Source organism: Momordica charantia, assembly GCF_013281855.1.
Source record: "Momordica charantia cultivar OHB3-1 chromosome 6 unlocalized genomic scaffold, Mcharantia_2.0 BLBB01000006.1, whole genome shotgun sequence".
NCBI lineage: Eukaryota > Viridiplantae > Streptophyta > Magnoliopsida > Cucurbitales > Cucurbitaceae > Momordica > Momordica charantia.
In genome coordinates this window covers 25960963-25985630 of record NW_028275164.1, presented here as the reverse complement: position 1 = coordinate 25985630, position 24668 = coordinate 25960963, and the positions used below count along the sequence as shown (strand labels likewise).

At 31.0% G+C, this 24668-nt stretch overlaps 2 long non-coding RNA genes across 5 annotated transcripts; both read right to left on the bottom strand.

The window, feature by feature from the left end:
* Nucleotides 1-747: 747 nt before the first annotated feature.
* LOC111015317 (uncharacterized) lies at nucleotides 748-1320 on the bottom strand. Its single transcript, XR_002602026.2, has 2 exons — nucleotides 1121-1320; nucleotides 748-1009 (listed from the first exon to the last, which is right to left on the bottom strand). It is a non-coding gene; the product is annotated as an uncharacterized LOC111015317 (long non-coding RNA).
* Nucleotides 1321-16920: 15600 nt separating this feature from the next.
* LOC111015328 (uncharacterized) lies at nucleotides 16921-21475 on the bottom strand. Of its 4 annotated transcripts, XR_015791276.1 has the most exons (6): nucleotides 21318-21475; nucleotides 18480-21211; nucleotides 17666-18380; nucleotides 17331-17411; nucleotides 17136-17231; nucleotides 17041-17055 (listed from the first exon to the last, which is right to left on the bottom strand). It is a non-coding gene; the product is annotated as an uncharacterized LOC111015328 (long non-coding RNA). The 4 variants fall into 4 exon arrangements; XR_015791275.1 differs by having other exon boundaries at nucleotides 16922-17055; nucleotides 17331-18380; XR_015791274.1 differs by having other exon boundaries at nucleotides 17136-17831; nucleotides 18225-18380.
* Nucleotides 21476-24668: the final 3193 nt, after the last annotated feature.

Below are 24668 nucleotides of genomic sequence, written 5' to 3'. Positions count from 1 at the left end.
TCCACCCAACAATTCTCGGCCACCTGCTGAGAACTTCGGTGAAGCCCTCCGACGACCCTATGGAGGTGGACCCAAACCTAATACAGGGCACTGGGTCTATTGGTTCAACAGTCAACCCACAAGATGCCCACAGCCCAACAGGATATGTTTCCTAAGGACATCAGGGTTCGATCTCTATAGATATAACAATAAGCTGAACCCTAAAGGTATGCTGAAAACCTTATTCTCAATACTCAACAAACTTCCGATTCTAACTTAGGCATCGAAACCTATATGGCTAGCACCACACCGGTGTTCAGTATTATTTGGTTTTCCAAGTTGACATCCGTTCCCTATTTCATTATTAACAACTGGTGCGAATTTGACGGAATCTCAAGAGACAAAATTTCTACATCAACAGGACTCACCCGTGTACAATGTCGCACGAATAAATTTAATTTTTAATTGACGCACCAAACAAGTTTTTGTGTAAGCTTTTCCTTCTCATTTTTCTTTTATATAGTTTCCCTTGAAAAGTTCATCTTCTCATGATTCAATCTAAAAATAAGTTGTTAGGGATTAATTTAAACCTAGTTTAACTATTCAAAACATGTATATATCATCAACCAAAAAGTTAGAGGTCCGATTCGAATCACCTCACTCACTATTTATGTTAATTTATTCTCTTGTCTCCAAATGAACGCATCAATTTTGAAATTCAAACAAAGAAAACTCGCCACATGATGGTATAAAGATGCTAAGCAGTAGTAGTAGAAGACTAGAATAGATTCTAGTTTTTATTTAAATATTGTCTCAAACAAAGGTGTTCTCAACACATTTCAACCATTGATGGGAGTTTCAACTACAACACTGTTTATGTTAACAAAAAGTCGAACTCGATCGAGCCTCAAATCTCTTGTGGTTGGAGTTCCTGCTAACAGCACAACGATCTCGAACTCAGGATGATTTTTCTTTATGATGTTGCTCACAACACTTGCATCAACAAACACCAGTTCTGGCCATGAGATTCCTAATTTCAATCGTACAAAAAAGTCTACGGGTTTGAGAAAAAATTCAAAATATACTGAGAAACGAACAACTCAAGCAAAAAATTAATAACCAAGGAGGAAATTTTACTTACTTTGGTCCGCCATTTTCAACTTCAAATCGCTCTGGCTTTGCTTTGTTGTTGCTTCAGATCAATTCACTGGCAATACTTTTATACCTAATTTTGGTCCATGTCTTCTTCAAACGATAAATAAATAAATTTCGATATAGAATTCAAAATTACCATTCTCTCCTTCTTGTCCAACAGTACAGATAAACCACGTTTTTGTTGATTGTGGATGTTGACAAATGACAACTGTTGAGGCAAGGCAATTCAAGGATAACAATGGATTTTTGTCTTCCCTTTTTTCTTTTTCTTTTATCAATTTTGATATACTAGTTTCTTACCACGAATCCGCCTTTTTGTATTTTTTAAATAAAAATAAGTTTGATTATTATCATTAAAAACCAAGTTAATTATTTTGCAAAATTAGTAACGTTTTCAATTTATAATTAACTTTTTATACCATGCAAATGGCAAAATAGTCTTCTAATTGTCGATCTGTACATAACTCAAATGGATCAGATGCTTATTATCCATTCAAAAGTCTGACGGTTGAATCCCTACTTTATCATTGTTGAAATATGAAAAAAAATTATTTAATAAACTAATTATAGCTTTCTGTCCCCAGAGGAACTTTTAAGAAGAGAAACTCGAAATAGATAAACTTGATTTATATTTATGCATCCGATATTTTATCAAACTTCAATTTGAAAGCTCGTGAGTTTTGTTGTTTTTAGAATTTTTAATGTACTATAATGATTTAAACTTTTCATATCAGTGGCATCAAAACACAAAAACCAAAAAAATACAGGTTGTCATGGGCCATCCCATCATTTAAGCTATGAAGGACAGAATGTAAATTGGGGGGGGGGGGGGGTCATATATTTGACCATTGATAAAAAATTGTGACACGTTTATTTTCAATTTAATTTTGTTGATAGGACCAAAATTTTTCCTACCACTCTTTTCTGTTAAAATCATTATAGTACATTAACCATTATGGCAGAAAACACAACCATAATAAATAAATAAAAATGGATCTCCTCAAGTTGATACAGATGAAATAAATGGAAAATAAAAAATAAAAAATACATTTTAAAAAAGTATGACTAACTATGACAACAAAAAATATAATTTAGGTTAATTAATCCTTAATTGTATAAAAAAAACAAATTGAAATGAGTTATTGATATCTAATCAATTATTTATCGAATGTTGGCATTTTTGGCTAATTTAGTCCACAATGTAGCTCACCTTTGGAGGAATGTTATATCAGTTTCTAGATCTACTTTATTTTGTAATAATGATATATCACCTCTATTACCTTTAATTAAATTGCTCTTATATAAAGCCTCATTTTATTCAAATACCTTACGTACATTAATATAGTAGTTTCAATAAAATGGCCTTCAAATTAAAAAAAGAATTTTATTTTTATTTTTAAATGTTTCCTGCTTTAATAATTATGGGTGGCTTAAAGCTATCAAGAAAATTTTAATTATTTGAATTTAAATTGGCCTATAAAAATAAATCCATCATGGAATCGACCTCTCGAATTCTCCAATTTTCGTTATAGGAATTTTTTAGAAAATATCAAAGAAAAATATTTGGTGGGTTAATTTTTAAAAATATCATGAATGCTTTTAAAAATTTCTAACTTTTTCAGGAAATACCTTTATAAAAATAGTTTTTTACAATAAAATTTTCCGTGGAAAAGAAGAATTACAGAAACAAAATATATTATTTTTTTAAAAAAGAATCCAAATATGATTTTTTTTAGAACAATTTTGTATTAGTATTTCGATTACTTTTCAAACCAAAAGAACGATAAATGAGAAAATTACTAAAAATACACCATTTCATTAAAAAAAACATATTAAAAACCAAATATTAGCTTCCCGAGATATTGATCTTTACCAAGAACATTCGCCTCCCAATATTTCGAGGTTCCATTGTCGAAAAGTTTTCGTTTTGAAAATTTCGAATTAAATATCCTTAATAAAATTAAGAAAATACATAATATATACACATTTATCAAATATTATGCTTGTAACACAAATAAACAGGTTAGAAAATTATCAATCAAATCTCATATTGTTATGAATAATTGAAGCAACAATAATATAAGATTAGAAAAATGGATAAATGAATAAAACAAGAACAGAAGATAAGATAAAATAAAATTAAGAAAATGCATTTTTTTTAGTACAACATGTTGGGGGGAAGATCCAAACTCACAAACTCTTGGTTAGAGGAACATACCAATTACCGCTAAGTTATGCTCGCTTTGGCTAAAAAAATGTATTCTTAAGTATAAATGAAATAAAATTACACTCGTAATTAGAACATGACTAAAACAAGATATGACAAAGTAAACCAACCTATTTTTGGTTTTTTACATTACAAGAAATGTAGCATTTAGCGACGGAATAATTGTCATCACATATTAGCGACGAAAATCGGTTTCGTCACAAAATATGCGACGGAAAATACTCTGATGGGACAGGCAGCTACTCCTTTGACTACTATAAATACACCACCACCCCACCCATTCAAGTATGCGAATCTGTTTGAAGCTGATCAGCCTAAACTTGGATTCTACAATAACTTTGGCATCGGAGTGGTCTACCTATTTTCACATGTACCCTTGAAGAAGCTCGCTCCGAACGACTTGTACCAACCTCACAACGTCGCCGTAGGTTTCAAACTTTCTTTAAATTAAATTTTTGCATCAATAATTAACAACCGACTTGAACATAGTATTAAAGCTCAAGATCAAGCTGAAGATGTCAATATAAATAACTCTACATCACAAGCACTACAACAAAAAAGGTCTACAACGACATTATTGAGGGACGAAAATAATTTTTGTCATTGCAGAAGTGATGAAAACCTGCGTCGCATAAGTTAAGCGGGCGTTGAATCACATTTTGACGCCCATTTTGGCGCTGTTTTGATGAAAAAAAAAATTTAATTTTCTCATAAGAACGGCAACATTTTTGGGAGGCGACGAAAAGGTTTTCGCCGCCTCGCCACCTTAAACACGGCCCTAACCCCTTTTCTCCTCCATTTTGTTTTGCCTCTTCAATCCTCTTCCATTTTCGTTCCCCACCGCTGCTACCGGCCTCCATGGTTGCTTGCCACCGGTTTCTTCATAATAATCACCGGTTTTTGGTCGATTTCAATAGCTAGGTAAGTGTATTTGCTTTTTGAGTTTTATTTTTGTTGATTTATACTCTATATGTCCTATTTTGTGTGTAGAATCCTTCACAGTTTGAGGTTTCTTTTCACCGGAGTTCTTTCATCGATCATTCTTGTGCAATGAAGGATTTAGCACTATTAGGAACAAATTTTTCTCTTTTGATTATATTTAAAGTAGGTTTATTGTTTCACATGATTTACAATTGTGTTATGTCTTGTGTTGGGTGCAATAATTAAATTTGTCTTAAATATATATGTTTGGAATTTACTTTTATGTTTGTTTAGACTTTGATTGGAAATAAGTTTAAGATCGTTCTTGTGCATGGAAAATTTAACACTATTTGGTACATTATTTTTCTCTTTTAATAAAATTAAAAGTATGCCTATTGTTGATTTATGTGTTAAAATTTTAAGAATGCTATTATTAACTTATTTTAAAGTTAAATTCTTAATGAAATATGTTTGTTTAGAGTTTCTTTAAGATTATTTTTTTGTTAGTTTTTTTAGTTGGAATAATGAAATTTGCTTCAAAATAAAATGTTTCGAATTAGTTTTGTTGCTTATAATTTGCTTTAAATGATACTTTTAATATATTTACTTTTGTTTGGTATAAAATGATGACCTAAAATATTAGAATTTGTATAGGATTACAGAAGGAATTAGGTCACTCGTTGAATTGTTGAAGAAGCATATCGACAAGAGAGGTTTACACGTTGCCCGGGGGTTTGAATGCGAATTTTGTTGGAGTTTAAACTTTTGGATGTGTTTTGATGTTTCATTGTTGAAGTTTGAAAGATATGCATGTTTATTCTTGGAACTTGAAATTTATGAATATTAAGTTTGTTATATAGTTGTTGAGGGGGCTTTTGAATGCAAATTTTGTTGAAATTTAAACTTTTGGATGTTTTTTATGTTTTATTGTTGGCGAGTTTGAAACATATGAATGTGGCTCATGTTTATGGTTGGAGCTTGAAAATTATGAATATGAAGTTTGTTATATAGTTGTTAGAATGTTGTTTTCTTTGTTGTTGGAGCTTGAATATAACGTTATCATGAATGTGTTTATGTAGTTTGTTATATTACATATTATCATTTTGATTTTGGATATATTTTTAAGATAAAAAACATTGATCACATGAAATTATTTGTGTTGTGTTATTCTCGAAGATTCGGTAAACTTGTCACTATTATTATATTAGATCAATATGTAAAAGACTTAATATTTAAACACATGACATATGTTAGTCTTTTCAAGTTTTGATATATTTTGTATTTACTATGTTTAATTTTAAAGTTTAATATGATTTATCATTTCTATTATCATTTCTATTATCATTTATTCTATTGTTTAGAATTGCAAGAAATATAGTCATACTAATACATAACATTGAAGTTTGGTTTTTATTTAGCGAACATCGTTGTATTTAGTGGCGAAATCACATAATGTCCCAATAAAAAGAAAAAAAAACGTACAAGTAAAAAAAAACAAATAAATAAACAACAACGAAAATAATGGTCACAATAGCATTCCAACAATGGAAATTAAATTAGCTAAAATCAATGTTTATTTCGTCGTTGGGCCGAACGACTCCCGTTTCTTCGCGCGTCCACTGACGACACCTTTCACGCGACGCACTTAGCAACAATCATATTTTCATCAGCGACGATCACATTAGCGACGAAAATGGAGCAGCGATGAAATATTTTCGTCGCTGAAGCTCATTTTCCCGGTGAAGTTAGAAATCAGGCACCGATAAAAGAAAATCAGATCAAATCTCCTTCAACGTAATCTTCTTTGAAAATCAAGATCAAATCTACTTTTAGCAAAATATCTCACTCTTGTTTGCAAAATCACTAATCGCCCACTTTACTGTCCTTTCATCTTCTCACCAGAAAAGTTGGTCAATACAGCCGTTTGTCATTAAAGCTCTGAGGAACAACATCCTTCTTTCTCTTTTACTTGCTAAGTCATTTTCTTCATAATTCTTTTGTGTACAATTGTATAAAGGGAAATTGTAATAAATACGTCTTTTCTGACAGACTATCACCTTTATATCAAATGACTTTTCCTACCCCTCTACGCTCTCCTCTTTGGCTCTCTCTCTCCTCTCCCTCTCTCTCTCTCCCTCTGTCTCTCTCTCCTCTCTAGCTCTCCCTCCCCTCTCTCTCACTCAATCTCTCTCTCATATTCTCTCTCTCTCCTCTCGCTCTCTTCTCTCTCTCCTCTTTCTCTCCTCTCTCACTCTGGCTCTCACTCTTTCTTGCTCTCTTCTCTCTCTCTCCTCTCTCCCTTCTATTTCTCTCGCTCTCGATCTCTCCCTCTCGCTCTAAAACATGGGTTGATATCTAGGTGATGTTAGCAAAAACTTAGAAAATATTAGTGGAGGGGCAGTGAAGTCATTTGATATCTAACTGATGTCAGCAAATGCATAGAAAATATATGTTTTGAAAAGTGTAGCAAAAAAACAATACTCATTGTGTAGGAAGCCCATTTATCCGATTTTCCCTTGTATAAAGCAGGGGCTTGAGCGCCTTACTTCGTTTTTTAAGAAATAAGATTTACATTCTTAAAAATATTGGCTCAATTCTTTTATATAGTTAGTATGGTACACCTTCGACTATAAAATTATGGGCTCAAATTCTCACAGCTCAATGTGTTATTGTCAATCACTGCTAAACTAAGCCCATGTTGGCTATTAAAAACAGTCTTAGTTCAAGATAATTTAACTATAAATAAATATATAAGTTTCTCCACCTCTTCATGTTTGAACCAAAAAGATATTGATTTTTGTTGGCGGGTGAACGAAAGGACAACTCAGTCCCTGTGTCCAGGGGAGACGAATAAGAAATTGGGGAAATTGACTCATATGACCCTTCCAAGTTTCCAATGTGCTCAAATAACCCACCCCTCAAAAATTATTTTGAATGACCCAAATCAGCTTTTTCAGAATTGTCAGTGGAAATAAATGTACCCAACTACCCCTCAATTGAAGCGTAAATTCTCAGGCTAAAACGTGATTTTCCCGGCTGAAAGTGTGAAAATGATAATTAATTCTCGGGCGAAATCGCATTTTTCCTGCCCGAAAACTGGATAATAATGCTAATTTTGGGTTGTTTATGGGCGAGAATTGACGAGAAATTAGGTTGACTTACAATGAATTCCCGGCCGTTAACTGGTATTATTTCACCCGAGAAATATTTCAGTGACTTCCATTGCACTGACTGAAATATTTCTAGTCACTGAAATATTTATCGCTCGTGAATAACCCGATTTTGCCCGTGAAATATTTCAGTGATTTCCATACTTTGTTGTTTTTGTGGGGAATATGAATAGTCGATGTTGTATTGTTGGATTGCAAAATTGGCTTGCACGATTGGTTAGTTTTATGTATAAAATTGCCTTTTTAACATATTTGTCTTATACGAAGCAAGATAAGTAGTTTGTAAGAGCTAGGTAATAAAATGATGTCATAGTACTAATAAGCGTATTGGATTCAAAATATAGATCGGTTTGCCCACATTTATATGGCTAATTTTTTCCTAGAGAAACTAATGTTGTCCTGAGTTAAGTTGGTCATATTTGACCCTGTTACATCATACTCGAAGTATTTAACACAAAACATCCCGCGGTAACCAGACCCGCTTTGCTGGGGCACAGACGTTACCCAACGAATGCGCCATGGTATATTTGGTAGTGTCGGCCTCAGTACTTGAACACCGGCCCTGTGCATCAACGCCGGTAGGACAACGGACATCGGCCTCAACTCGGACTCCAGAGCTGGAAATGGTGTCACCGACCTCATCGAATCCCACGCCATGATCTCACACCCTCCTGCAGATCGATGTGTAGCATGATCCAATGGTTGCCACCAATGTTGTGTGGCAGGTAAACAACATCCAGATCAAGCCATCGTGTCTGATAGTAGGTGTGCGTCCCATCCATGTAGCCCAGGATGGTCTTACACTTGCCAGCCCAATCGTATTCTGCTGCAACTCTTGCAGGTACTGCGTTCAGGGTCGTCATGCGTTGATATAGTCCGCCTGTTCATCGAAGAAAGTTCTGTAACGAAGAGAAAATTTCGGTTAGCACATGAATTTGTACGTACGATCAGCGTATGAGACATATATATATTACGTATCGCAAGGACGATGTCACCGGTGGTGAATCTTCGACAACACAAGTCCTACCGTTGCTCGAGTTTGTTCCGCGTGAACATGAACAACGAATCGATCACCTATATAAGTTATTGGTGTTAGAAAAAAAACTAAAAAACAGTACAACACATATTTAGGGTTTCGAACCCGTACCTCACTCGTCATCCACTTGTCCGGGGTGATAAAGTCACAGAACCATGTCTTTCCCCGATCACCGTAACATGATTTGCGAGTGGCGTGGTCGGTGTTCGGGTTCGTCATCCAAGCATGAAACTTCTGGACTTGTTCAGAGGGGACGTTGACTAGTGGGTCGTATCGCATTACCTTCTTCCGCTTCCCATCCATCATGACATTGAACGACCCCCGAAGCTTCCATGGGAGCTTCCTTTTCCGAGACCCCCGCCGAGGTTTCTGATGTTCAACGGGCTGCGACAGCACACGTACCTCATCCAGGTCCGGATGCGACGTCGATGTATGCTCAACATTCTGAGATTTTGCTTCTCCCGACCCTTCCGCATCGAGCTCAACCTCGTCCGAGGTCGAACCCGAAAACAACAAACATTGAACTCCTAAACAACATTGAAAATTGAAGCCCTAACGTTCAAAGTGATGGACAAGAATAAAACCTAACAGAAATCGAACTTACCTCAAACGATTTCGAATGAAGAAGGAGAAAAGAATGGGAGAAGACGATGGAACTGGAGCGATTTCAAATGGAGAAGGAGAAGACGAATGACGTGATTTCTAACGGAGAAGGAGAAGAGAAAGGGACGTGCAACGAAAACGGTTTGATTTTTGAACTGAGGGGTAATATTGTAATTTCCAAAAACTTTTGACGGTTATTTGTATCAATTTCTCGAGAAGAACCACATTTATTTTTGTTATTTATTATTATTGTTATTTTATTTTTATTTATTTCTTTAATTTTTTTTTTTGAGGATGAGTCAATTCTTATCTAGAAGAATGATGACTTTTTATCGATTTTATTTTTTGAACAATAAATTTGGATATATTTGCAATTGCGAAGAAAGTAATAATAAATGTGGTAAATATTTAATATTGTTAATTCAGATTAATTTTTTTTAATATGCGTGACTGTTTCGATGAGCTTATGCGCACCTTGACTAATCTTACGAAACAAATATTTAATTATTGTTACTAATCTCACCCGACAACTAATCCAAATTAATATTTAATTATATAAATCAGTTAAAATAAAAGAATTATTGTTACCAGATCAATGAGTGAATAATGAATTTTTTTATTAAAAGGATTATATCTGTAATTATTTCTTAGTAACAAAAATGCATAGACTTACAAATACTTTAGAGAATGAAGCAATTTTTATGAAATTCATCTTTGATAAAGCAAGATATACGACTAAAATTACAAGAATAGAGAGATAATAGGTCTTATTTAGAATCATGAGAATAAAAAATTATAGTTCCAACTTAAACATAAGATACTTGGCAGCTTCATTTTTAAAACTGATTGTAACCATGCAATTTTATAGAATTGATTACAAATACAAAGTTTATGAAAAAGTAATTAAAAAAAATATGTTTTTTTTAATTAAAATTTTATGGATAAGATTACTTTATACCTTAACCATATATATATATATATATATATATATTAATCTTTTTTATAACTATATGAATACTTTATATAATTTTATAGAATTACAAATATTAAAAAAACTGTTGGTTAAAATGTTGTTTTCCTCGTTTCCCTTTCCTTTTTCTTTTATTAGATTTAGTTGAAAAGTGTCCTTGTTGTTCTCATAATTCAATCTAAAAATAACGTGTTAGAGACTAACCTTTAACATAGCTAAAATGATTAATATATGCTAAAATGATTACGACATGTATATGTTGAGTTTCAATTCGAATAGTCAATTCTACGTATTATTATTGAACTAAGGAAAAGAAAGAAAAAAAACCTTTGACGAGATGTTATAGTATTTATTTATGTTATGTAACTTCGAGAAAGAAAAATGAAACAAACAAAAACAAGACATAAAATGGCAGAATTGAGAAACACAAATATGTTTAAGTAGTAGAGTAGACTAGATAGATTCTAGTTTTTATTTAAATATTGTCTGAAACAAAGATATGAGATGTTGAAGACATTTTAATTTTTAACCATTGATGGGAGTTTCAACCACAACATTGTTTATATTAACAAAAAGTCGAACCCGGTCGAACCTCAATTCTTTTGTGGTAATTGGAGTTCCTGCTAACAGCACAATTATCTTGAAATCAGGATGATCTTTCTTTATGATGTTGCTCACAACACTTGCATCAACAAACACCAGTTCTGGCCATGAGATTCCTAATTTCAATCGTACAAAAACCATAAAGTATTAAAATATACATATATATATATTTGAACCCAACAAAAAAATAAGGGCCCGTTTGGTACTGTTTTCGTTTCCTATTTCTTATTTAGTAACCAATCCCGTTTCTCGTTTCTAAATTTTGAAAAATATTTTTAAAAGATGGGACCAATTTTTAGAAACTACTCAAAGTAGTTTCGTTTTTGTCATTTATGTTTTCTCTGTCAAGAAATTGTAGTAGTTCAAATCCCACCTCTATAAGTTATTGTAAAAAAAAAAACCGTGAAATAATTATCAAACAAGTTTTTTATTATCAAATATATTTCTGTTTCTAAATAACCCAGCACCAGAAATATATTTGAAAAATTATCGCCAACTCCTTTTTATCCAACCACGTGGATGTTGACAATTGAGGCAATTCTTATCCTCACTAATTGCACGTCTTTGAATTTTTTTATATTACAATAAAATAAGTTTGATTATAGTGTGTTTTTTTTTTACTATAAGTTTGATTATAGTCGTTCAAAAGAAAGTTGATTGTTGAGCAAAATTATTAAATTTATAATAATTTTTTTTAATATTATCATGTATATTTTTTTTCATAATGGTATAAATATTAATCACATCAAATATTAAATAATAAGATATAGTTTATATTTTGCTTTTCTTTTCAATATATGTTTTTATTAAAATGTTAAATACAATATCTACAATGTCAAAACAAAAAATAATACAATATCTACAAATTGAATTGTTGTAAGTAAGTTTTAGTTACAATAATATAAATATTATTAAGTTTAACTTTTATTTCAAAATTAAATTTAAATAAAGTTTGAAACATACGGCTAAAAAAACCTTAAATTATATTAAAAAAAAATCTTAATGTTACAAATGTAAAGGTAACTTGTGAACTCTCAAAAGAAGTAGCTACCAATAACTAATAATTTATATAAGAGAATAGAGTGAAAAGGTTCAAAATTATAACAAATAAAAATAATGTACTTTATATTAATTTCTAATAAAAATCTTAATTTTTATATTCATTAAAGTTAATTAATTATTTTAGAAACAAAGTCTTTGAATGTTTCTGCAATAACGGTTATGTTGTAATAACGCCAAATTAAAGGCTGCCACGACTCCCTCAGAAAAAAAAAAATTAGAAAAAAAGGCTGCCAATGAAATATAATTCAATAATAAACGAGAAATAATTGTGTGGTGGGGGTTGACATGACAATTACAAGAACCTCATGAATTTTTTAAAAAATATCTTTTTTTTTTCATTTAACTTTTTTTATAAAACGTTATTTATTTATTTTTCTAGACTTTTATATCTTATAAATTTCATTGGTGAACCGAATTTTTATTTATAAATTTGAATTTTGTCGAAATATTAACAAACAAATATAGCATTTAAATATTTAATTTGTAAATAATATTGATTAATTTTATAATTTTTGTTTAAATTTCTTCTTTGGATTGATATATATTTTCTCTTCTATATTAAAAAAGCCACCTACCGTGTGGGCAAAGAAAAGAATAGATCATCCCGAGTGATCAAAAGATAATATATCTCGAAAATGTGCAGTGATTGACCTATTAAGCTCGATTGCGGCCAATCATCTATGATCGTGTAACAAACTCTACAAATGGCCTTACAAAACCATGAGACTTCATTTCACATATAAATACATATGAATAGAAGATCGAAAATGTCGTATGTAGGTATGCAATTTGATTCTTGGTCTTGAGAGTTATAGGTCGGATTCTTATTGACCAGCATCGAAATGTTTGTTCTCTCTATGTAGGTGTCTTTCCTCACATATTTCACTCTATAATATTTCGACTCGTTTGATTCTATACGTGCTCCCCAATTGGTCAAATTTCAATATCAACATTGGAAATAAATTTTTTTAATTATATGTTTTAGTCTTAATTGACTCAGAACTAAGGACTATACTAAAAAATTAAAACATCAAAATAAAGTTACAAACTTTTAAACAATAAAAGATTAAATTAAAAAAATTTTAGATGTTAAAACATATATTTAGTCTAAAAATTAAATTCTTTCTAACCAACCTTCCGGCATCTCAACTGCAACATCATTTATATTCATAAAAATTCGAACTCAATCCTCTCTAAAGTCTTGAGTACTAGACCTTCATGTTAATATTATTTCAACTATTTTCATGTTTAGATTTTTTTTCTAATACATGATCAGTTTTGCAATACGAGTTTCTATTATTTTCACAAGTTTTGGCCACGATTTTCCTGATCAATCATAAAAGGTATTTAAAAAATAAGTACTAATATGTCATAGAATCATAGCATAAGGCCATCTCAAAATATTAAATTAAATAAACAACTTTTGAAAATAGACATTTTGACCCACTTAAAAGGCATTTCTCATTCAAAAGAATTGCAGTTAATGACTACTACAATTATCTCACTTTTTATATTAAAAATACACATTTAGAAAATATTTAGAAAACGATACTTAAAATTTAGAGAAGCGATTAAAGAAGGTTTTGAATTTGGCATACGTTTGGATGAAAATTGGAAGTTAATTATATAATATAGTTTCCCATGTGATGTGAAGAAGTTGAACACTTCAACATAATTAATGTTTAGTTGTTGTTTTTTTTTTTTTTTTTCCTTTCTTGAATTGGATAATATATTGAATTGTGAAAATATTATATATTATAAGTTAATGGTGCCTTACTAAACAATTTCATGAAAGTTATTGGAAGGAGGCTCCTCCTTAGAGAAAAAAACGTGTAAGGGCTGATAGATTTTTTTTTCCATCTAAACAATCAAGATGATAAGAGGGGAAAGGGATTGAATCCAATATTAATAACTTAAATAACTCAACAAAAGAAAATTGATAATATAGGTATTTAAGTCATGAAGTACAGAATTTAAATTGAGATCATTGGGAGTGGGACCAATTGATAAACAAAAAGTTATGGCACTTTTATTTTTAATTGAATTTTTGTTTTTTCTTTTATAAAACATGTGGGGGTGGGGTTTCGAACTCGTGACCTCTTGATCAGAGATAGGTGTTTTAACCATTTGAACTATATTTGGTTTGACTTTAATTAAATTTTTGTTGATAGGACCAAAATTTTTCCTGCCACGCATTTATTTTGGCCTCATTATATATAAACCAACCTCGGATTTTCAAAATACAAAAAATAATAAAAGAAAAATGGATGAGCCAATTCTTATCCAGATCAAGGGATTAATCTTATCAAGTTCGATACGTATGAAATATATGGAGAAATAAAATTAAATATAAGTAATATATTTTTAAAGATATGACTAAATATGATAAAATATATATATAATTATTATTTAATTAAGTTAATCATTAATTATTGATATCAAAGTCAATAATTTATTTAGTTCTAATATAGTTGTTAGGTATCCTATAACTAAATTTAGGAACCCTAACTTGTCAATTTAAGATTTTAGGTTTATTGTAGATATCTTATGTTGATGCAAAAATTTGACCTATCAATATTACGAAATTTGCACCAATCTTTTAGAATAGAAGGAATAAACGAAACATGTAAATAAGAAGATTACACACCAACTAGTGTGGTGCTAACCACACACACTCCCATGCAAGTCAGAATCAAATTTTATGTGAAAAATACATGACAAATAATAGGTTTTTTTGCGTACCTTCATTAGCATTTTCCTAGAGGGAAAAATCTAGAGTCAATAGGATATGTTCAATCTAGGGAAAATCCTAATGTCATCCATATATTTTCTCATTTTGAATTCCTTACTTAATGATAATTCAAATGGTAGAGATTTGGGATTTTCCCCATCTATAACATCCTATAATTAAATACGTTAATCCATCAACCTAAGTTTTTGGGCTCATGGACGATGATTTAATCACGTTTAAAAGTAGTTATCGATGTTATCTGAAATCTTTTGCTAGAAATGATCAATAGACGTATGTTAAGATTTATTCTATAATTGATAACTCTCCAAAAGAGAGTTATTTGGGCTTGAAATTTAATATATTAAAGCTAAAGTCAAGGTGGCCAGGACCTTTCACGGTGGTACATATATACCCCATGGAGCTATAACTATTAGAGAAGATAATACTGAAAGGGAGTTCACTGTGAATGGGCAGAGATTGAAACATTATTGGGGAGGAGAGGTGGTGAGACAGGTAGAGTCCCACCAACTCAAGTTGACTTGAAAATAGGAAAGGAAAAAGAATAAAAGGGGAAGGATTATTAAATACTTATGATTGCACTTTCACCTTAGTTAGCTTTATAGCGAGTAAAATTAAATTTTGTTTGTTTTAAGAAATTTGTCTATTAAAGTTAAAAGTATCTTTCTGTGTTTATTTTGAGCAGGGAAAGCCAACATGCGAGGCAGCAAGCTTATCTGTGCTATGCCAAAGAAAGGGACATTGTGATCCGAAAGGTGCTTATGAGGAACTCCTCACATCCATTCCCTTCATTCTTGAAGTTTCCTGAGGAGAAGTCTGTCGAAGAAGAAGATGCTAGCGCATCTCAGCTCGCGGCGGCCCCAGTGTTGAAGAAGAAAGATAACAATGCGAGTTGACTTTCCCCTACTCAAAAATCTATTTAATTTTCTAAAATTTACTGTCAAGCCTTTAATCTTAATAGTTTACATTTTGCATGTTTTAGATAGTTAGGTAACTAGTAGTCTGTTTAGTTTAATTTTTGTGAGTAATTGTGTAGCTTTCCGTTGCAAGTCAATACAAGCAAAGTGGGAAGAATGTCAATGTGGATTGAGTGAGCTTCGCATGCCAATCTGTTTTTGCTTTTGCCACTACAACAAATTCGCCTTTTTATGACGGGCATTGCCCGACATTAACAAGTAACCATGTCGGTCAGTGACCGACATCTATTCGAGTGTCCTTGTTTCTTTTTCATGACGGACAGTTTTAATGTCGGGCATTGCCCGTCATGTAAATCTTCTTTTCCATGACGGGCATGCCCGTCATGGAAGGATAACAATGACGGACGGTGACCGACATCTTTACGAGTGTCCTTGTTTCGTTTAATTTTGCATGGCGGTTTTTACCTGTCATTATATGTGCGACATTGTTTGTACGTGATCGTTTGTGCGTCATTGTTTGTACGTCATGATTTGAGCGTCATTGTTTGTACGTCATTGTATCTAGGTCTCGTATGTGCGTCGTGAAATGACTATATTTCATGACAGACATTGACCGTCATTATTTCGTAAATAATTTAATTAAAAAAATAGTTGGTTGCCGAGACGTGGCTAACCAACTATATTTCCTTCAGACCTATGATAATATTTCAATATTGCAATTAAAATTAGCTAATTAATATGCAACTAAAACTCTTAACACGTTCATATCAAATGCAATATCTATTCTAAATCTTAACTCAAAAACTAGACTTAGACTCAAAACACACAAATAATAAAAAGTACAAATTTCAACATGACCTCTCCACTTTAGAATATATAACTCAAAACTAACCAACCATATATCTCTTTCCAACCTAATCGCATAAAGTAATATCTCAATATTATTGCAACTCAAAAATTAATATGTAACTAAAACTAATTATTTCAATATCATGATGTATTTGAAAAACTTAACTAAAAAACTAACCTTTAGATTAAAAACACAAACAATAAAAAAAGTACAAATTTCAACATGACCTCCCCCACTCTAAAATAGAACTCAAAACTAACCAATCAATATATCTCCTTTGCACAGTTATTGACACAAAATAATATCTCAATATTATTGAAACTCTCAAAACATAATATGCAACTAAAACTAATTTCAACACCATGATCTATTCTAAAAGTACTTAACTCAAAAACTAACCTTAAACTTAAAACACAATTATTTAAGAGTTGATCAAACAAATACAAATTTCAACATGACGTCTCTACTTTAGAAGAACTTAAAATTAACTTGGAAAACAATAATATACTACATTCAGCAACAATCAAACACTTCTATATTAACATCCTTCTACACATAAACAAATGGGACCGCCCGTCCCTCAAACAAAACTACATTCAGCATAACAATCCAAACTTCTATATATTATAAACAAAACCAAATATTTCAAATCTGCTAAGTACTACTACAGAAAGTAACTCGAACCAAATACTTACATCAAATAAACAAAAGTAATGAATCCATCGGTACTACACAAATCGTCTAACAAATGATGTCCATTCTATTCGAACTTCGTCGATTTCTTCTTGTTTGTAGGCTTTTTTTTGTATTAAACTACCAAAAAAGAAAGATAATACTGATTAATATAAGAATAAAGCATATATAAACACATAAAGGTATATGATAATACGTACAAGTTTAGTTATGGGAGTATTAGGATTCCGCACTATTTCTCGTATATACTTTTGCAAATAGTACCCACACTCGATAGAATCTAGTTGCCGAGGACACTACATATAGAAAATTTGAAAAATAACATAGTTATGAGTTAACAAAGGATTTCAATGCAAATTTGAGCATATTTAAAATGTAATCAAATGTAAGTTTACCTTCACATGTTTCCAAATTGTAATACCGCGACAATGGTAAATAGAGTGTTGAGCTTGCCACATTTTCAATGATCTAAATAACTTGAAACATTGGAATGACATAATTATAAAAATTATAACTATAAGAGTTCAAGGCACCTACATGTTTATGATTCCCTTATAATTTTCTTCAATCTTACTTCTTAGAGAGTCCAATACATAAACACAATTCTCTTGAAGATGTATAACAAACAACTTCCAGTGAAAACTATTAATAACCAACATAATAATATTACATTCATGGATGGATAAAAGAAACTATAAATAAGTAAAATCAAGTTAAATTGCTAGCTTACCCGCCATTACGAGGGATGAGTACTATTTATTCCAAGTTACTCACGTCTAACCTGTTGGCTAGATTTAGAACAAGTTTCTTGAGACATCATTTGTGGTACAATGTTGTCCGGATCAACCACCAAGAACTTATTATGTGTCTCCTCCTCACATTCATTCCAAAGATACCTAAGCATATAATTGTAAAACATTAAACTTCATAGCTAGTGAAGTTAAGATATGAAATAGATTTAATATACTTACGCGATGTACGTGAGCACACACATATAGCCTATTTCAATCATCTCGTAGTATTGCATGATGTCATCACATGTTAAACTAATGATCTTCTCCCTTCGAAATATGTAATCATCGATATTGAATTCAATTACATCCTTATTGTTCATTGAACGCACGACATATTGATTTAGGAGTTTAATAGTCATGTGAACATCAATATGTTCAGATGATTGTGTTCTTGGCTTGGATGTTCGAGGAGAAGGAACCATTGACAAACAAAATTACAAACAACATTTAACAAACGAAAAGTTAAAACTTCACTCAAGTTAGAACAAGACATACCTTTTTCTCCTCATTTAAAATTACTAATCGACGAGGCCATGCCACGAAGCTACCAATGGCACTATGAATTGTTGGACTTTGAACGTCATCATCAAATATTGTGCCAACTGCAACAATGTTCTCCATTGATCCAATATCCAGATGACACGGTTTTCCCTTAGAAAATTTAAAAGCAAAATGCTAAATGTTATGCACAAAAAAGCTAAGTGTCGTGTCCAAAAACAGTAAGTGTCAAAACTAAAACAAATTAGTTACCATTGTTGGTTGTTCATCCGGGATAAAAACTTTAGTAGGTGCATTGACAACTTCCTTCCCTTTCTCCCTTTTCTTTGAGACATTACTGACTTTAGTTGTGGATTTTTTTTATTGTAAGCTCTGAGTCTTCAATTCGGATTGGTCTTGAGGTTGCAATCCCAAATTTTACTTCCTTTTGGCAACATTAAAATATAGGAATGGTGAAATAAACTCACCTAATCCCCTCGCATGGCCTCTATGTTTGGGGGTGCCTAATGCTTCAGTTAAAACATCTTCGCCCTTGTGTATTGTAGCCAACTCATCCTATCACAAATATTTATCATCATATTATCATCTAAACATCCCACTTTCTAAATCTCATTGAAATAAAAAACATAGAAACTTACAATTCGTGCGACACACGGAATAGGGCTCACCTAGCATGACTATAAACAACTTTTAAATGCTGTGAGAGTTTGTCTATAAACCTTAACAGCAGAAAAATCGGGGAAACCTGGAAAGGCTCCATGTTTGTTTGGCATGTACTTGCATTGTTAATGCTACAACATTGTTTAAGCAACCAAGGAAAAGTCACATTCAACCATCCCCTTACCCTGTTAAAAAGAAGTTAATTAACCTTACTCACTGATTACCATTTTGTTAGAAGCTATTTGAACCCGATCTTGGTGTGGATTTACAATAGTCAGTGTGCATAATAGTTCTTTTTTTTTTATATGAAATTATGTTCATTTGCGTTGGCCAAAAATTGTTTGCATCTATATTTTAGCTTTCTTGAGGTATTGTTAAAGTGAGTAGTCAACATTTCCTATGGATTCGAACTTATTATTACTTGCTACAACAAGACTATACACTTGTACATAAGGAATACATTTTTGTTCAACAATAATGTAGCTCACCTTTGGGAAGAAATTGTTATATCAGTTTCAGTTTGGTCTGAAAGATCTACTTCATTATGTAATTATGATATCGCCTCTATTGTCCTTAATTAGATTGTTCTTAATATAAGCCTCATTTTGTTGTGTACCTTAAGATATGTGTTGGGTTTGTTAGGGGAAAACAAACAAAGTCCTACATTGACTAGGAAGAGCATGATTCCTGATATAAAGATAAGGACAATTATCACCATTGGTATGACACCTTTTGGATAAATTCAAAAGCAAAGTCGTGAGCACTATACCTAAAGCGAACAATATTATACAATTGTAGAGATACTTAGGGTACCGATGTCCAGGTGGTGTCTAAAATATGATAGTTTTGATATAAATTTCTTAAAAACCATTGGTTGAATATACGATTTTGTAAGTTAGGATTTTTTTTTTCTTTTGAAAATCAGTTACGAATGTTTTTTGATTAAAATTATCATTTAATAGAGGATTCCAACCATAAAAGATACTTAGCTATTCAATTGAAGTTATCTATTCAGTAAACAATTTTGATATAAATTTTAATTATTTCTTTCTTATTTTTGTACTTTTAATATTATTTAATCGAGATGATTGGTTCAATATACCATTTTACCCTAGGATAACTATATAATCCGTAGGATAACTATATATTTACTTTTTGTAATTTTATATAATTGATTACAAATAAAAAAAATGTTGGTTAAAATGTTGTTTCCTTGTTATTCACTCCTCTATTGTAATCCGCGTGTTATGGGAAGATAAAGTTAGATCTGACAGGAAAACTACATCATAAGTCCATGACCTAAAGCATAACCAAATCAAGAACATGATTAGGTTACGACATGACAGGGCTAGAACATGACCAGATCTAGGGCATAACAAGGTTCTAGCCAATCAGGTCCTATCTGACTAGATCCAGCCGACAAGTTCTCGACCACCTGTCGAGAACTCCAGCGAAGCCCTCCGATGACCCTATGAAAGTGAGCCTAAACCTACTGTAGGTCACCGGTCCATTGGTTCAATATTCGACCACAAGATGCTCATAGCCCAACATGGTATGTTTCCTAAGGGCATAAAGATTTCATCTCTATAAATATAACAGTAAGTTGAATCCTAAACGTATGTTGAAAACCATATTCTCAATACTCAACAAACTTCTGATTCTAACTTAGGCATCGGAACCAGTGTGGCTAGCACTTCACTGGTGTTCAGTGCTATTTGGTTTTCCAAGTTGACATTCGTTCCTTATTTCATTATTAACAACTGGTGCGAACTTAAAGCCACACCTGTGTGGCTAGCCCACCCGGGTACTACGTCGCACTAGTAAATTTAATTTTTAATTGGCACACCAAACAAATTTATGTGTAAGCTTTTCCTTAAAACTAGTTAAACTATTCAACACCTGCATATATCATCAACATCAACCAGATTCGAATCACCAACTAATTATTCATGTTAATTTTATTCTCTTGTCTCCAAAGCATCGCATCAATTTTGAAAATCAAACCACAACATTCAAAAAAAGGTGTTCTAATTCACGAACACAAATATGTTAAGTATAGTAGTAGAAGACTAGAATAGATTCTAGTTTTTATTTAAATATTGTCTCAAACAAAGGTGTTCTCAACACATTTCAACCATTGATGGGGGTTTCAACCACAACATTGTTTATATTAACAAAAAGTCGAACCCGGTCGAGCCTCAAATCTTTAGTGGTTGGAGATCCTGCTAACAGCACAACAATCTCGAAATCAGGATGATCTTTCTTTATGATGTTGCTCACAACACTTGCATCCACAAACACCAGTTCTGGCCATGATATTCTTCCTAATTTCAATCGTACAAAAACCATAAATTAATCCAAATAAAATAAATATATGTGTAGAAGAACCCAACCAAAAAAATAAATAACCAAGCACCAAATTTTACTTACTTTCGTCTGCCATTTTCAACTTCAGATCGCTCTGTATTTCTTCAACTTCTGGTTTTTGTTCTGTATCTGTCGTTGCTTCAGTGGTGATACTTATAGCTAATTTGGTCAATGTGTTCTTCAAAGAATAAATAAAATCATTTCGATATAAGATTAAAAAATTATCGCCAGCTCCTTTTTGTCCAACACCACGTGGATGTTGACAATTGAGGCAATCCTTATCCTTAGCACGTCTTTGAATTTTAACAATAAAATAAGTTTTATTATAATCGTTCAAAACTAAGTTAATTGTTTAGCGAAATTAGTACATGTTTTAAATTTATAATTTTTTAACAGTATCATGTATTTTCTTTTTTCATAATGGTATAAATATGAATCACATCAAATATTAAATAATATGGTATAGTTTATGTTTTACTTTTTTTTAATATATTTTTTAACTGTTAAATAGGATATGGATATCTACAAATGTGTCAAAACAAAAAGATAATACAATATCTACAAATTAAATTGTTATAAGTAGGTTTTAGTTACAAGAATATGAATTTTATTATGATTAACTTTTACTTAAAAATTAAATTTGAAGAAAGTTTGAAATATACAGCCAAAAAAAATCCTTAAATTATATATATATATATATATTTAAAAAATCTATATATTACAAATGTAAAGATGAGTATTTAAACTTCATTAAAAGAAGTAGATGTGCCAACGGCTAACAATAACTAATAATTTATATAAGAAAATAGAGTAAAAGGGTTAAAAATTATAACAAATAAAAATAATGTACTTTATATTAATTTCTAATAAAAATCTTAACTTTTATAATAAATTATTCATTAAAGTCAATTAATTATTTTAGAAACAAAGTCTTTGAATGTTTCTGCAATAACGGTTATATTGTAATAACGCCAAATAAAAGGCTGCCACAACTCCGTCAAAAAAAAAAAAAAAAAAAAGGGGCTGCCAATGAAATATAATTCAATAATAAACGTTTTATAAATACTCGTTCAAGAAATAATTGTGGTGGGGTGGCGGCCAACATGACCATTATAAGTACCTCATGCATTTTTTCAAAAATATCTTTTTTCATTTAATTTTTTTTATAAAACGTTATTTATTATTTTTTTAGACTTTTATATCCTATAAATTTCATTCGTGAACTGTATTTTTATTTATAGATTTGAATTTTGTCGAAAATTAACAAACAAATAATACTGATTAATTTTATAATTTTTGTTTAAATTTCTTCTTTAGATTGATATATATTTTCTCTTCTATTTCTATATTAAATACATATGTAAATTCATTAGGTCTTTCTTTAAAAGAAAATTCAGAAACTATTTAAATTTCTGTAATTGTGAAAAATTATTTTTTTATTTAATAAAAAAAGGGACCTACCACGTGAAAAAATAAATTGAATCGAAGTTAAACCACTTTGAATTTTAATGTTCTGAATCTTTCTACAATAACGGGTATATTGGAATAATGTCAAAAAAATCTGCCATAAACTTTAGACTTTTTGATAAAATCCAGTTTAAATGTTGGGCCCAAAAAAGCCACCTACCGCATGGAAAAAAAAAATAGATCATCCTGAATGATCAAAAGATAATATACCTCGAAAATTTGTAGTGATTGACCTATTAAGCTCGATCGATTAGAGTGGTAGCAAATAGGTCTGTCAAACTAGAGAGCCTTGAAAAGGTTAGACATCTAGGTATCGCGACCAACTATCTAGGATCGTGTAACAAACTCTACAAATGGTCTTACAAAACCATGAGACTCCATTTCACATATAAATACATATAAATGGAAGATCAACAATGTCTTATGCAGGTACGCAATTTGATTCTTCTTCTTCAGAGTTATAGGTCGGATTCTTATTGACCAGCATCGAAATATTTGTTCTCTCTATGTAGGTGTCTTTCCTCACATACTTCACTTATAATAGTTCGACTCGTCTTATTTCGTACGTGGTCCTCAATTTGTCAAATTTCAGTATCAACACTGAGAATAAAATTTTAATCATATGTTTTAGTCTTATTCTCTATTGATTATTGACTAAGAACTAAGGACTAAATTAAAAAATTAAAATATAAAAATAAAGTTGCAAATGTGTAAACAATAGAGATTAAATTAAAAAACTCTCGAACGTTAGATACTAAAACATATATTTAGTCTAAAAATTAAATTCTTGTTAACCAATCTTTCGGCATCTCAACTGCAACATCATTTATATTCACAAAAGTTCAAACTCAATCATCTCTAAAGTCTTGAGTACTAGACCTTCCCGTTAATATTATTTCAACTATTTTCATATTTAGATTCTTTTTTTCTATACGGTATGTTTTGCCATACGAGTTTCTATTTTTTCCACAAGTTTTGGCCACGGTTTTCCTTATGAATCCTAAAACGTATTTAAAAAATAAGTACTAATATGTTAGATCTCCCATTCTGATACCATCTTAAGAATGAACAAATCACCCCTCAATCCAAAAACTTAAGCGGATGGATGGGGTAAATTTAATTCATTTATATGAATTCTAACCAGACATTTCTGATTCAAAAGAATTGCAATTAATGACTACTAAGATTATTCCACTTAACATTTAATGAACAAGTAATTGTTGCATATGCAATTACTTTTATATTAAAAATACACATTTAGAAAATATTTAGAAAACGATACTTAAAATTTTTAAATGAGGGAAGTTTAGAGAAGTGATTAAAGAAGGTTTTGAATTTGGCATACGTTTGGATGAAAATTGGAAGTTAATTATATAATATAGTTTCCCATGTGATGTGAAGAAATTGAACACTTCGACATAATTAATGTTTAGTTGTTTTTAAATTCTTGAATTGGATAATATTTTGAATTGTGAATATAATATTATATATTATAAGTTAATGGTGCCTAAGAAAAGACCTCAATAATTAAACAATTTTGTGAAAGTTCTTGGAAGGAGGCTCCTACTTAATTAGAGAATAAAACGTGGAAGGGCTGATGGATTTTTTTCCTCTAAACAATCAAGATATAATAAGAGGCGAAAGGGATTGAATTCAATATTAATAACTTAAATAACTCAACAAAAGAAAATTGATAATTTAAAACTAACTAATGATTGAATTATTTCAATGTAATACCCCTTGTTTATTGGTCTAAGCATGAATATAAAAAATGATTAGATTTCAAGATAAGGAATGTCAACGAATGTTAAGTTTATCCTATATAAAATGAAAAGACTACCGCTAAAAAATAAAAATAACCTAAAAGGATAAAGTTGGTGTATCACACTAAACATAATCTAAACAAATAATAACAAAGAAGAAAAACTAAATCTCATATATATCCCA